Source organism: Sturnira hondurensis, unplaced genomic scaffold, assembly GCF_014824575.4.
Source record: "Sturnira hondurensis isolate 20B ecotype Veracruz unplaced genomic scaffold, ASM1482457v3 Scaffold0014854, whole genome shotgun sequence".
Lineage (NCBI taxonomy): Eukaryota > Metazoa > Chordata > Mammalia > Chiroptera > Phyllostomidae > Sturnira > Sturnira hondurensis.
In genome coordinates this window covers 9,660,032-9,674,294 of record NW_028087485.1, presented here as the reverse complement: position 1 = coordinate 9,674,294, position 14,263 = coordinate 9,660,032, and the positions used below count along the sequence as shown (strand labels likewise).

The 14,263-nt window shown below is 54.9% G+C and overlaps 1 protein-coding gene and 1 pseudogene across 5 annotated transcripts in view; one reads left to right on the top strand and one right to left on the bottom strand.

Moving 5' to 3' along the window:
* The window catches only part of SH3PXD2A (SH3 and PX domains 2A), a 225,695-nt gene that overhangs the window by 35,603 nt on the left and 175,829 nt on the right, over positions 1-14,263 (bottom strand). The window lies entirely within an intron of this gene.
* Positions 8,774-11,481, top strand: LOC118999374 (60S ribosomal protein L7a-like; annotated as a pseudogene).

The following is a 14,263-nucleotide window of genomic DNA, read 5'->3' as shown; positions in this document are numbered from 1 at the left end:
TGCAGAGGAGGGGAGATGCTGAGAAGAGGAAGGGGGCGGAAGGGGGCCTGGCCAGGTACATGTCATCAGTGCTGCCCAGCTGGCCACACCATGTACCTGGCCCAAGGCTGGGCCCTAAGGGACTGCTTTTGCCCTGGACCCAGCCTGACCCTGTTCCCATGACCTTGGGGCAGATTCAAGGCTTCCACCTGAGAGGGCTCAGCGACACTGGAACTGCGGGTGGCCCGTGGCACGCTGTGCCTTTAAGAACAACGAAAGGCGGCCCACCCTCGGCCAGGCCTCCCCTGGTCAGGAGGCTCTGTCACTGAGCTTCTTGCCAAGACACACTCCAGCTCACAGCACGTGGCCTCCATGGTCCAAAGCAAACAGGAGTGGGTGAGAGGCGCCCCCACCTCTCCTGATCCCCCCCACAGTCCCCGACCTTCCTGCCTGACGCGTTCTTCTGGTCCTACCTCTGGCACCTGCCCTGCTCTCTGTCACTCATGGCCTCCCCTTCCCCCAGATGGGGCTCCCAGGCCACCAGGGCCCCAGCACCTCCCCTGGGCGCCTGAGGCCTGGATTCCAAGACCATTAGCACAGGCTGCTACGTCACAGTTTGGAAGGCTCTGTGGAGTCCGTGGCAAGAAGACAGCAAGAACTGGGCTGCTGCCACCCCTCCCCCTCCCCTGCCCCGGCCTGCCCACCGCACTGGACAGGCCCAGAAGCCCAGTGCTGGGCCTGAGCAGGCTGAGGCCGTGGGTGGGGCACCCAGGAGAAGGGGCATGGGATAAAACAACAGGTTGAAGAGAATTGTGGTTTTAAGCAAGGGCCCTAGAGCCAGGAAGCCTGGGTTTAAATCCCAGCTCTGGTACTTATTAGATGCATGAATTTGGGCAACAGCCTTAATCTCCTCACCTATAAAGTGGACATAGAGTAGTAACTACCTCACGGAGCATTATGTGGGTAGATGAGTTAATCCAGGAAAAGTGTTCATACTAGTGCCCGGCACCTAGCGAGGAGCACTGACGAGCTGTTATTCAAGTTTGGGCGCGCACCAGTTATTTTAGAGCAGGAGCAAACACCCTGGTGCCGCTCAGTGACTGGTGCCAGGGCTGGACAAGTAGGTCTTAGGTGCCTGGAGTCTCAGGGAGACAGAGCCTCTTGATGTCACTGTCATTTGGCCTTGGCCTTGGCAGGTCTCTACGGCAAAATGTGGGTCTGGTTCTGTGCCCACCACAGGTGGGCATCAGGGTCAGGATGCAGTCGAGAATACAGGATGGCACGAGGCCTGCCCAGAAGTGCAGGGTAAGGTGACCCTGACACCCCCGGGCCTCGGACACGGGTTGTGGATGCAACGTTTGCTGAAGGAACTGCCGAGGTGGAAGATGAACCTGAGTGGTCAGGTCAGGGAAGAATTCTCAGAGGACAAGAGACCTGCACTGACTCTCAGGTCAAACCTAGAGGAGAGGGGAGGGGAGGGGAGGACAATCTGGCGGGAGGGCCAGGACAGAGTGGTGGGAGCACATGTGGCTCAACCCAGTAATGCTCATGATGCTTCATGGTGGGGATATTTCCAGATGGAAGCGAGCGGGGCACTCACCTTCAATGTCACTATTCTCCGCCTACCCCACTAGAGAGCAGAGCACAGGGGCATGAGCCTGTGGCCACAGATTCCTTAACAGAAGGTGGCTCAGGAGGGAGAGAAGATTCGAAATGGTATTTCAAACACGACTGTAAAAGATGCAGATGGTGGGGGAGACGTGGCTACATAGGGTGAGGGGTGGGAAGATGGACGGGGTTGACGGGGGGCAGGTGATGGGGCTTGTGAAAGAACAGAGACAAGGAGGGGTGAGCCTCCAAGAAGCACATCAGGAAGGTCAAAGCCCCATAAAACGGACCCCTGAAGAAATGCCCAGGGTAACAAAAGGGCATTTTCCCTGGTGTTCTGGGCAAAAGGAAGAGGTAGGTTGGCAAACACCTCAAGGGCTGTGCTATGAGGCCGACTCCAGGGGAAGGGGTCTGCTGGACTCCCGTTCGGGGCTGGAGGCTCGCTCCCAGAAGGGGGTGATCAGGCTGGAACGTGCCTGCTGGGAGGGCAATGACCAAGAGACCCAGGGCAGAGGCGGAGGGAGCACCGATGGGCCCCTCACAGGCTCTCAAGAGGCCGGCAGACCATGTGAAAAGGTCTGGAGAGCACCTGACAACGGCCTGCTGGACCAGGAGGCATGGACAGGAGCAAGGCCAGAGGACTCAGCATGGGCAGAGGTTCCAGCTTTCAAAGAAGGTGGAGTCCAGAGTAGAGACTGGCAACCTCAGTGCTGGTCTGAATCACGTGACACACGGGTTCCCTAGGGAAGATGGGAGAGCCTGGAAGGCGGTTAGTCAGCGTGGCCTTGCTGGACAGAAAGACTCTACAGGAAGGAAGGAGCCAGGCCACGCTGGAGGCTGGTAAGGAGCAAATGCTGGTGGTCTGGGATGTGCCCACGGCTGACCACACCCACAGAGGGCGGGGCGGCTCACTGGTTACAACCTAGAGCAGGGCTTCTACCCGGAACCGGCCTGGTGGGGTTCTTATCAGTCCCAGGATGTGGACAGCGGTGTCATGGGGAGACACCAGCTCATTTAGCAAAGGCGGTGCCAGGACCAGGGGCCAAAAGAGAAGGTCTGAACAGACGGTAACAACAGGTCAGATCCAAGCACGAAAAGTAGTGAATGGGAGAGGAAAGGACATGGCTTAGCACAGAGATCTCATGATTTATTGTCCACACTTTCTGGAACGAATGGGGGTTGCCGAAACACCAGGTACCACCTGGGCATGTCCCGGGCAATCGGGTGGATGGATCACCCTACCTGGCAGCAAGGATGAGAGAGTTCCTGGAGTTTGGGGGACTGAAATCCCAGTAAGTAGTCCCCAAGTCTATGAAGTTGAGGCTGCTTCAGGAAACACCTGCACTGGGTGACTCACCCAAGGTACCTGGCTAAGAAGGGGCAGCCTGGGTCCGACTCCTTATCTGGAGCCCAGGTCTAGAGCCCAGGTCCAACTCAGGTGTGGAGCCCAGGTCTGTCTCCCAGAACCGCATCCATACCGCTTCCCTGAAAAATGACTCCAGCTGCCTGTACCTCTGCCGAAAGAGACCGACACCGCCCACTCATTCTATTAGGTCCCCAAATTTCCATCTGACAGAGGGGTTGGGACACCAGTTCCTTCACCCGCTTCTCCTCCATCCCAAAGCAGACCCAATTCTCCCCACTTGCCCACCCCTCCAAGGGCAGGGGGCTGGCAGGTGGTTTTGGGGCTCCTCTCCAGGCTGCCTCTCCCTCACCCTCTCTGGGCCGGTGAGGCAGTGGCACCCAGGCTGATGGTTTTCTGGCACGGTTTGTTCCCCAAGAGCTTTGCCAGGAGAGAGTGACTTTGGATCAGCATTTCTCAAACCTCAGCTATTTCCACACCACGCACGACTTTTGCCATATCCTTCAACTATGTACGCTGTGGTTCACATAGTAAATACATATTTGAAGCAATCTGCTTTTTTTCTTAACTACAAGAAAATAATTTGTTTAGGAAACTCCAGATTGCCACCATGAATAAACAGCCAGGACCACCGGCCCCAACCATAAAATTATAGAGAACGAAGCAATGGAGTCCATTCGAGCTGGGAAACGGGAGAGCCGTGCCCGTGGGCAGCTCCGTCTTTGCAGCGAAGGGAGGTTCCCAAGAGAGGGGTCAGAGATAGCTGACCATCAGACGCATAAATCGGAAGGCCAGGAAGAGAATGATAACGGGACGAACTCTGTTCGCTGAGTGTTGCACAGGTATTTAACACGGCTTCTCTGGGCCGTTCAAAGTCACCCGTGTACCCTGGTGTTGCAGCACGGGCTACATTTCTAGGAAACCGGCCTCAGAATAGAGGGATACCTGGCTGTTCAAGGTGGTTAAAGAAACAGGCTGAAATGTCCTCGTTAGTGAGATGACAGCACGGATTGGCACACGATGACCAGATGAGAAATCAAAGAGGGAAGCGCCCAGCATTGCATCCGGTGCCTCACACGTCCAGCCTGGAGGAGAGAGTGGAGGGGCCCCTCCACAGATGTGGCCAGCCATTTGAAATATACAGCGTTCACCTTTCTCTTTTAACTAGCTTACTCCATCCAGGGCCTCAGAGGTATATGTGTATGGGTTTGCTGTATTTTTCCCTGTTTCTTTCTTTGCTAAAAACAGAGACTTCTTGGCCCCAGAATCAAGTTGGTTGCAACAGGAAGCCTTAGGCAGACAACTGTCCCCTCCCGTCAGCTGAGTTCAGCCCCTCTTCAATTGGGGCAAAACTAAAACGGGGGCAATTTCAACTCTAAAAACCATCTCCATAAACAAAACAAACCCACCCCACAATTTGTCCAGGGCATTCCTCCCTCCAAACCCTCCTTGTTTAATTCGTGGGGAATTTTAAATAGAGGCCTTGCAAAATCCGGCACCGCCTGACGTCAACGGCCCTCTGACAACGTGGATTCTTCCAGGCGGTGTGGGGAGCAGCCACCACGGCTGCTGATGCTTTTCCAGGCTCCTTTCCCACTTGGAATTTGGGAGCCACTGGCGTCACCCTAGGAGGCTGCGGGAGCAGGGTCACCTGGAACGTCCTGTAACTGTGTTTCCCAAACCTAAGGCATTATAGAGTACCAGATATCCAACCGGGCTACCTAACTAGAACCTGCACTAGTGCTTTTATTTTTATTTAAAGATTTTGTTTACTTATTTTTAGACAGAGGGGAAGGGAGGGAGAAAGCGAGGGAGAGAAACATCAATGTGTGGTTGCCTCTTGTACGCCCCCTACTGGGGACCTGGCTTGCAACCCAGGCATGTGCCCTGACTGGGAATTGAATCAGCAATCCTTTGGTTCACAGGCTGGCACTAAATCCACTGAGCCACACCGGCCAGGGCCTAATTTTTTATTTTTTAAAAAATGTTAAACACCTTAGTATTTCAAAAAGACATTTTCCTTTGCTACACTAAATAGAAAACTAGTATCTACTTGGCATAAATAGAAGGTAACTAAAAAAATACACAAGCTGAAACAATGCTATGCACTTCTGACATGACAGTAAGGCAAAATTCTAGCAAGACACCATGGCTGGGGCCAGATTTTTTCTAGGTCAAACAAACAAAAAATATCAGCAAGTGTTAATAACACAAAAGCCCCAAGCGGAGACTTTCTTCATGACCCAGCCTGGAGTGAAAGAGAATTAAAAGGAAATAACCCTCTCATGATGGGATTCAAGGCCATTTAATGCTGTGCCCACCACACATTTGCATGACCCACTCGACGGGAAACACTGATCTTGCAGAAGGAGCCTTGGGTTAACGCTATGCATGCAGCCCCAGAGTGCAAATCCAAGCTTGTCACTACCAAGCTTTGAGGTCTTGTGCACACCACCTACCCTTCTGGAACTCAGTTTCTTCTGAAAAAAGTGGAAACAAAGCCACCTGCCCTCCTTGTCCCTGTAGAATTACTCTAAGATAGGAGATGGGGAAAATGCTTTGAAGAGTCTCTGGGTTATGGGTAGATGGAGCTGGACGGACTATTGTTCTGAGCAATTTCAGAAACCTGATGGACTCCTAACTTCCCCTGCGTGCAACCTGCTGCCCAGCCTGGACGGCAGCCCATCCTGTGTTGTAATGAAAAGAAAATGGGTGTGCCACTCAACAACTCTCAGTTAACTTTCCCAACAGCCACCTGGGTTTCAAAATATTATCCCCATTGGACACATATGGAAACTGAGGAACAAAATGGCCACATCCTGGCTACTTGGTGGCAGAGTGGGATTTGAACACAGCTTTTTGTGGGGTCTGAGGTCCGGGGATGCCCTTCATCTTGCTTCTTGCCCACATGAGCAGGGCTCAGAAGCTCCCAAGTATGATAGACTTTCAGGTCCATCAAGGTGCCCCGGCCTCATCTTTCAAAGCCACCAGCTTTGCAAAGTTCCTGTGACTTCCTACAGCTGGGATTCTGCTCTCTTGCCCTGTGCTTCCCCAGCACCCTGACCTCAGGTTTGGCTTAGTTGTTGCCCCCACTTGATCAGGAGTTCCCTAAGGGCAAAGGCCAAGTCTTGCTCACTTTGGCATCCTGTCCAGCCTCCTCCCTCAGTGTGCCCAATAAAGAAGAGGCTCAGCGAGCAGTTGTTGAAAGTGAAACGCACAGATAGAAGGGCACAAGCCTTCCTCCTCCTACCCTGGCTTCCCCAACCACTCCACAGTCTCTCCTGCCTCAGTATCTTGAGTTCAGTTCCAGGGGTCAGTGTGGGGTCAGTGCTGGGCACTGCCTCCGACTCCCGCCACTCTGGCCCTGGGCACTCGCCTGCCAGAATCCAGGGCAGCTCCTCAGCCCTTGGGCAGGGTTCCCTCCTCCAGATCCACAGATGCAGGAGGCACCTCTGACTCACAGCTCACCTACAGGGATTTGCGCACAGGCACCGGAGGCCTGGGCAGTTTTGCTGCTTATTGCGTAACTTTGCTGCTTATTGCGTAACTTGCAGGAGATCACCCAGGAAGCTGACACTCCCATTGGCCAGCTCTCTCAGTCTGCTCCTACACCTGACCAGGCCATCTTCATGTGGGCCTCTCCCCTCATAGGAATGGAAAGCCGAAGCTCAGGGAGGTCCCCCACGGCAAGCCCCAGGGACAAGCCAAGCCCTAGGTGGGGCTCCTGGAGGAATGCAGAGGGACGGGCGGCCCCTCCCCAAGCTCATTCAATGCAGCCTTACCAGCCCTGGGCATCCACAGGGGCCAGGTGCCCTGGCTCCTCTGACAGGAAACACAAAGCCCTCCTTTTGGTGGGTGCAGCTTGGAGCTCTGGACCATGGAAAGCCCCAAGCCCCACAGGGTGGGTGGGGAGAGTACCCACCAAAACTACCCCCAAAACAGGTCCCTCACCACGGCGCCCCACTCAGGGCCTAGGGACCTGTGGAAGATGGTCCAGGAGCAGCAGAGCCTGCAAGGAGGGGCACTCCGGGCCTCAGCTTTCTCATCTGTAAAATGGACGCCACACAGCTTGTGCTTTATAGGGCAGTGGTGGTGATTACAGGGAAAAGGGGGTGTGGCTTGCTGTCTGATAGCAAATGGGCCTAACTTGAGCCCTGACCTGACTACCCTGGCCCTGAAATAACCATCCTGAAGCCCCCACTGGGTTGTGGCAATTTAGGCACAGGTTCTCTCTCTGAGCTTTTCCTGCCCTGTTTTCCCATCTGTGTCTCCTGCCTCCAGACACATCTTGTCTCCCTAGTTCCCACCTGCTGACCTAGTACAGATCCCATCCCAGTCCATGGAGAAAAGGCCACACTCAGACCAGATCCAGAGGCCTGATTCTAGACTCACCAGTTACAGTAATTGGTCAGGCAGTGTGACTGACACTCATGAACACCAATCAGGATGGACCTCTTTCTATCTCTACCCCATCAATCTCTGGTGCTTAGCATTCCCAAGACCCAAAGAAAAGGAGTCTGCAGAGAGTCACCAAACACAAGGGTCTGACTCAAAACACATCATCAGCCGCCGTCAGGTCAGAAACAGGTAGCTGCCTACTTCCCCATGAGGCTGTCAGCTCCGTAACATGGAGTTCAAGTCTTCCCTTTCTGGCTCTGTGTCCCGGTCCTGGCACACAGCAAGAGATAAAAGGTGCGGACTGAATAAATGCCTGATCTCCAGCTCCTGAGTACACGTGCACCTGTGTGCTTGGCTTGGTTTTCTCCACTCCAAACAAGGCCTAGCCTTTGATCAACACCCACTATGATTAGCAGGAAGATCCTGGTAGCTGAGGGCAGAGAGACAGGGTAGAAAGCCGGGAAGTCACTGATCTTCCTGCCCTCCAATGCCCTCCGCCAGCCCTCCATGGGATCACCCCACCATGGCTCAGCCCTTGGGAGGAGATGCTCCATTCTAGAAGTGGTTCTAAGGTGGGGAGGCCTGAAGAGAGTAAGACAGCAGATGTCTGGGAGTCGAGGTGGGCCATGACTGGCGCGTGTCACCCCAGCTGTGCTCCAGACAGGCCATAACTCTGCTCCCCAAGAAGTGAGCACTACTGCCATTAGCTCCCCAGCTCTGGTCTGTCCATTAGCTGCGCCTCCACCCCCACTGCGCTGGTCTCTGCATCAGAGTTCCATCCGGCTCTGACTCCATCCAGGGCACCCAACCCTGAAATCACTTCTAGAATGAAGTTTCTCCTCCCTGGGCCCTGAGGTGGTGAGTTGGCCCCACAGGGACTGAGAGATGGGGATGTGGGAGGCAGGCAAGGCCCTTGGGGTCCAGAATCCTCCTCCCAGCTGCCCCATCAATGCTGATAAGTCACTCCGGCCCCATCAAACGTGGAAGATCTTTCAGTCCAAAGAGATGGGTGAACTCGTATCTGGCTGTGTAGTGAGGCCGGGGCACAGGGCTGGGCTCAGAAGCGGAAGATAGGGTTAAACACTCATCAGGCAGGCACTGGGGCATGAGCTCTGGACATCCACTCTCCCCATGCAAAGCCCTGGCGATGAGGCCAACGTCCTTCTCCTCCTCCAAGGAACAGTTAAAAATCCCTGCTTTGTTGGCAAGGAGAGCTAGGCATTCGCCAGCCCTGGTCCTGCTCCCATTGCCAATGCCGGGGAAAGTGCACCCTCACAGTGTCAGTACTCTGGGGAGCAGTGCTACTCATGCCCAAGCATGAAGGAGTTGATCTGATGCCCGCCTGGGGGTGCGGGTTGAGGTGGAGGACAGGGGTGAGAAGCTGATCTCCCAGGGCTGTGTGGGGCAAAGAGAGGTGAGAGATCCATGAATTTTTCATTTTCAAGGGCGGTCAGGCTGTTCCGATGTGCTGAGCCAGTTTCACTATATCCCTGCTTGACCTCTCCCCCCATTCCCACCCCCCGCCCCCAGTTCTAAGTACACGGCAAACACACACACACAAAACTGCCAGCTCAAATATGCAGAAGGGTCCGGAGGACACTTGGTTGGTGGGCAAGATGGAGGTGAGGAGGCCCCCGGCAGACATGAAAGATTCTAGGAAAACTGGCTTCTCCGTTTACCCTGAGGAAGAATGCGGACAGCAAAAAGGCCAGGCAACACCCCACCCCCAACAATCCCAGTGGAGGGTGATGGAACGCTCCCATTCTGGGCCTTTGAGACCCCTTGCTGGCTTGAGTTTTGGCCTCTCTTTAAGCCCAGATCTATTGCTTTCACAGATCTTATTGAACTTGAGAAGGACAGAGGAGGAGGGGCAAGGGAAACTGCATTCTTCCTCAGCAGAGCCAAGAGGCTAAAGTAATACTTCTGGTTGAAACTGATCTCGGCCTGTTTGTGATTACGGCCCCTTGCTTGCTTTCTGGCAGGGTATCCCTGGAACCCCGCAGCGCCGCTAACAGGGAGAGACACCCTTGCTCACTTGGATAGTCTTGTCCTCGTCTGACATGACCAAAGACGTCCGTCAGCCTCTCTGTTCTCAGCAGTTTTCCAGGGCAACTCTTCAAAACATGACTTTATTTTAAAAAGGGGGGAACCAGCCATCCCCAACCCCTACCATGAAATTCCAGAACACTAATCATATTCCTTCTGTTACCAGCACCATCCTGGACAACACAGCAGCACGAGTAGTCCCATTGGCTGATGCAAATTGAAGGAGAAAGGAAGGCTGGGGATTGGACTATCTTCCTCTTTTGCCTACTCCCCTCCCTTTTATTAGGGGTGAACGAACACACACACACACACCACACACACACACCCCTTTTGCTGCCATAGCCCAAAAGTGGCTTAGCAAAGCTCAAGACTATTTCTCAGCTGCTCTTTCTCCGGAAATTTAATCTGCAAAGCATTTGGCCTCACAAAACTCATTCCAAAGGTGTCCAGGAGCCCACGAGCCCTGTGATCATCATTACAAACCCAGGGATGTTTGCAGCCAGTGACCCATTTGGCTGCTCAGGAGAGCCGGCTGCAGGCTTGCCAACATGGTCACACTCCCCTTGCCTGCTCCCTCTGAGCTGAAAGTGGCTTTTTCTTAGAGCACCAGAGGTGAGAGGGGATCTTAGGAGCCCCAGAACCACAATGATGAAAGGCCTGCTTCTTACCTGGCCAAAAGCAAGAGGCACAGGGGAGCTCGGTATCTGGAAAGCAGCCCTGGCCCCTGTCTTCACCGCTACTCACGCCTCCGTTTCACAGGTGAGGAGAGCCGATGCTCAGAGAGGTAAAGCGGCTTTCCTAAGGTCACCTGGTTAGTGGGTGGCTGAGCCTAGAACCTTGATTGACCTAGATCCTCTTAAAATCCTGGCATTCCTTCCACGAAGGCACACTGTCACTCTGCTGTTGAGATGATACCCTGAGCCCTGTGCCAGGTGGCAATCCCTCGACCCAATGCCTTGAGCCAGAAGTGAGTGGCTGAAACTGGCACAAAGCTTCCCAGAGCGGAGGGAAGTCTCTTGCCAGGCCTGGGAGAAGCCTGTGGGCCCTGCAGGCCCCGGTGCAGGACCAGAGACCCCAAGTCTTACCGTGGGTGCATCCTGATGGCAGGAGCTCCAAATTCTGTCACCATCAAAAGATGAGGGGGGGGCCACAATGAGTGGGAAGAAGGCTGTAGCCTCGAGAAGGTGCCCATTAGAAGTACAGTCTTCTCTCCTCTAGCTGCCCAAGATGCGGAAGGAAAGAAGGCTAAGGGGAAGAAGGTAGCGCCAGCCCGTGCTATAGTGAAGAAGCAGGAGGCCAAGAAGGTGGTGAACCCCCTGTTTGAGAAAAGGGCCAAGAATTCTGGCATGGGACAGGACATCTAGCCCAAAAGGGACCTCACCTGCTTTGTCAAATGACCCTGCTATACTCAGCCACAGCAGCTAAGGGCTATTCTCTATAAATGTCTGAAGGTGCCTCCTGCCTGGTTCCCCCAGGCCTGGGACTGCCAAATGGCTGCACAGCTGGCCCACATGGACCGGCCAGAGACAAAGCAAGAGAAGGAGCAGAGATTGCTGGTCCAGGCCGAGAAAAAGGCTGCCGGCAAAGAGCATGTCCCCACCAAGAAGCCACCTGTCTTTCAAGCAGGGGTTGAAGGGGTCACCACCTGGTGGAGAACAAGAAGGCCCAGCTGGGGGTGACTGCGCACAGTGTGGATCCCATCGAGCCGGTCGTCTTCCTGCCCGCACAGGAAAACGGGGTTCCCTACTGCATCACCCAGGGGAAGGCCAGGCTGGGGCGTCTAGTCCACACGGAGACCTGCACCACCATCACCTTCACGCAGGTTAACTTGGAAGACAAAGGGGCTCTGGCTAGGCTGGTGGAAGCTCTCTGGACCGATTACAATGGCAGATATGATGAGATTCCCCCGCCAATGAGGAGGCGACGTCCTGGGTCCAAAGTCAGTGGCTCACACTGCTGAGCTGGAAAAGGCCAAGGCTAAGGAACTGGCCACCAAGCTGGGCTGAGTGTACACTGCGGAGGTTTCTGTACATAAAAGTAATAAAATTCTCCTTCAGGAAAAAAGAAGTACAGACAACAAATGAGAAAGACAGAGTGCCCAGAAACATCAGGACTGAAGGTCTGGCCAACCTCAACAGTGACCTCACCACCTTCCTGGGGGAAGGGACGAACAAAAGGGGCCGGGAGGCAGAGCCTCTGGTCTGGGGGTAGCCCCACAGCACAGCCAATCCAGCCACCTGTGGGCCAGCCCCACCCTGGCCCAAGAGCTGGTGGCTCTGAACAGAGAAGTCTGCTTTCTCAGGTTGGAGACTCTGAAGATGACCTTACGGGGGGAAGCCACCACGTATAAAAAAGGGGTCTGTTTGAACAATACGCAGGAAGCGCCTCCAAGTCTGGGGCCCGCCTCTGTGCTGCCTGTCTCTCGGCTTCAGCTTCTGCGCCAGGCCGAGGGGCCTGGGTTGGGGAGCTGAGGAGCCTGCTCACCTCCCCACCTCACCTGGGCGGGGGCTGGGCCTCAGTCAGTCGGCCCCAGCGCTGAGCAGGCGTGAGGCTTCATCTCCCTAGCTTGGTAAAGAAGGACAGGGGACTCTCCTTCACCTGACATTTGAGGCCCTCTGAGCCATTGGGCCTGTCCCTCCAGCCTGTTCAGTGCCAGCGAATGTCTTCGCTCAGGCAGCCCCAGGCACTGTGGCCAGATCATGCTTGTCCACGCCACCCTCCACACCTCTGCACAAGTCATCCCAGTTTGCTCCTCTTAGGGCAGTTTCCTCCTTCAGCTCCTCCTTGTGCAAGGCCCACCCTTTCCAGAAGACTTCTCTGGCCACCCACCCACCCCAGCAACATCGTGCTTTCTGCCTCGTGGCAGGCGCACTGCAAAAATGACTGACTAGCTGCGTCTGGGCCTTTACCCTGCAGGTAGGAGAGAGCGCTGGAGTGCCATCACCCCAGTGATGGGAAGGCAGCGACAGCTGTTTTTTGTCCACTACTGCACCCCAGTGCTGGGCACCCTGCAGGGCACACAGTAGGTGCTCCGTGATTGTCGACTGTATGAGCAAGCCGCACCCTACAGAAGCCCTGTGTGTAGCACCTCACTCAGACAGGCTGTGACAGCGGAGGGGGAGGGAGCAGGGTGGCAGCTCCTCCTTGGGCCCTCTGGGGTTGGGAGTGGGGGTGGGTCAAGTCAGATTATTTGGACAAAGGGGAAGACAGAGTGAGCTGGGGGACCTGACCGCCACTGCCCAGGCACAGCCCAGGCTCTGTCCTCACACCCCCAGTCCCGCCTGCCAGGGCGCTGGCAGGCAGATCTCTGGGAAGACCAAAAGTGCCCCGGCCAATCTATTAGATCTGGGCCTAACCCATGAACCTGGCAGGGTTGAGTGCTGGAACTTTTCTGCAGGAAACCGAGTCAGCACCCTCCCCTCAGCCTTTCTCCTTCCTCAGCCAGGGTTTTGGCGGGATTGGCCTCTATTCCCCTGGGGAACCAGTGCAGCAGAACACTCTTGGACTTGGCTTTCCAAAGGAGTCAAATCCACAAGGAAGAGATTTCCACCCATCGAGATTTCCAAACTCTGGATAAACAGCATGTGTTGGAAGCCCACGCCCTGCCTCCCAGCTGTGCAACTTGAGGCAAGTTGCTTAACTGCCCTGGTCTTCCACTACTGCCTCAGAAAGACCGAATGCTAACGTCTTCTCTTCCTCTTACAACATGCTTTATAAACCACAGCTTCATATCTTGTAAAACAAAACATTCTGATTTGGAAAGAGGTTGACTTGAAAACAGTCTCAAATCCCTTACTGCCTGGCAGGAGCAGGCACTCCCCAGGTGGCCTCGACCTCTCCGATGCCCCGCCAGCAGGAGTCTAAGGAAACAGACAAGCAGACTGGGCCGCTGGGCTTAGAATGCTCCTTAAAACACAAGGGCCTGGGACATGGCGATCCACAAGCAGACTGTGGCAATGCCGATGGGCCAGATGTAACAGGAGAGAGGGATTTGCTATCACAGCCCCGGTCTCAAGCCGCCTTGTGGTTCGCTCTCTTCACGGCCAGTCCTTGGCAGGCTCTTTCCCTGAGTTTGGCCCTCTCTCGCCTCCCGTGGTGCCTGGGCCACTTCCCCATAATCCAGTCCAATAAAAGCTTAGGGGAGGCAAATGCATTTTTGCATGAGCCTGAGAGGTGCCTAAGAAGGGAAATGTAGAAGCTGGGGCTGAGGCAATTCAGTGAAACAAAAAACCCCAATAATTTCATATAGCATGCTTCAAACATACACAGAAATGAACTTGAGGGTCACAAGAGCCAGAGCTCCCCTCCATTTACTGGGATTCCAGAGCTTAGCTCCCAAGATGGGGATCCTGGCTCCCGATTCTCTGGGGCAATCGGGTGAACTGCCTCAGCCTGACCGGTCCCCTGCTGTGGGGACAGGGAACGCAGGTCCCCACTGGGAATGAGGAGGGTGAGGTTATGGCTCTGAGAAGATGCTGAGAGAGGCGAGGGCGATGACCCTGGGCAACCCCACTCCCACCGCTACAGAAAACTCAACACTCCATTGCTGAGGGGTGTAACACCGCATGGCCGCGGGATAACCGGGGGACAGAACGAGGGGCAACTTTTCCGCCTGAATTCCCCAATCCTGATGAATCGTGCTCCCCAGAAAGTGCTGACTCCAGGGTGGAAGCCTGTTATGTGAGAGTGGAGGAAACCTTCTGGTGAGACCTGTCACTTCTACTGGGGACAAAAGCACTGTATGTGTGCTGGGGACAGGCAGAAGGTCTCCTGTGTTGCCCGCTGTCTAGGCGCCGGGGCTAAGTTGTAGTTGTATCTGGGGAGGGGGTGTGGGCATCTGTCGGCTCTACTGTAAGACCCCTAGGGGAG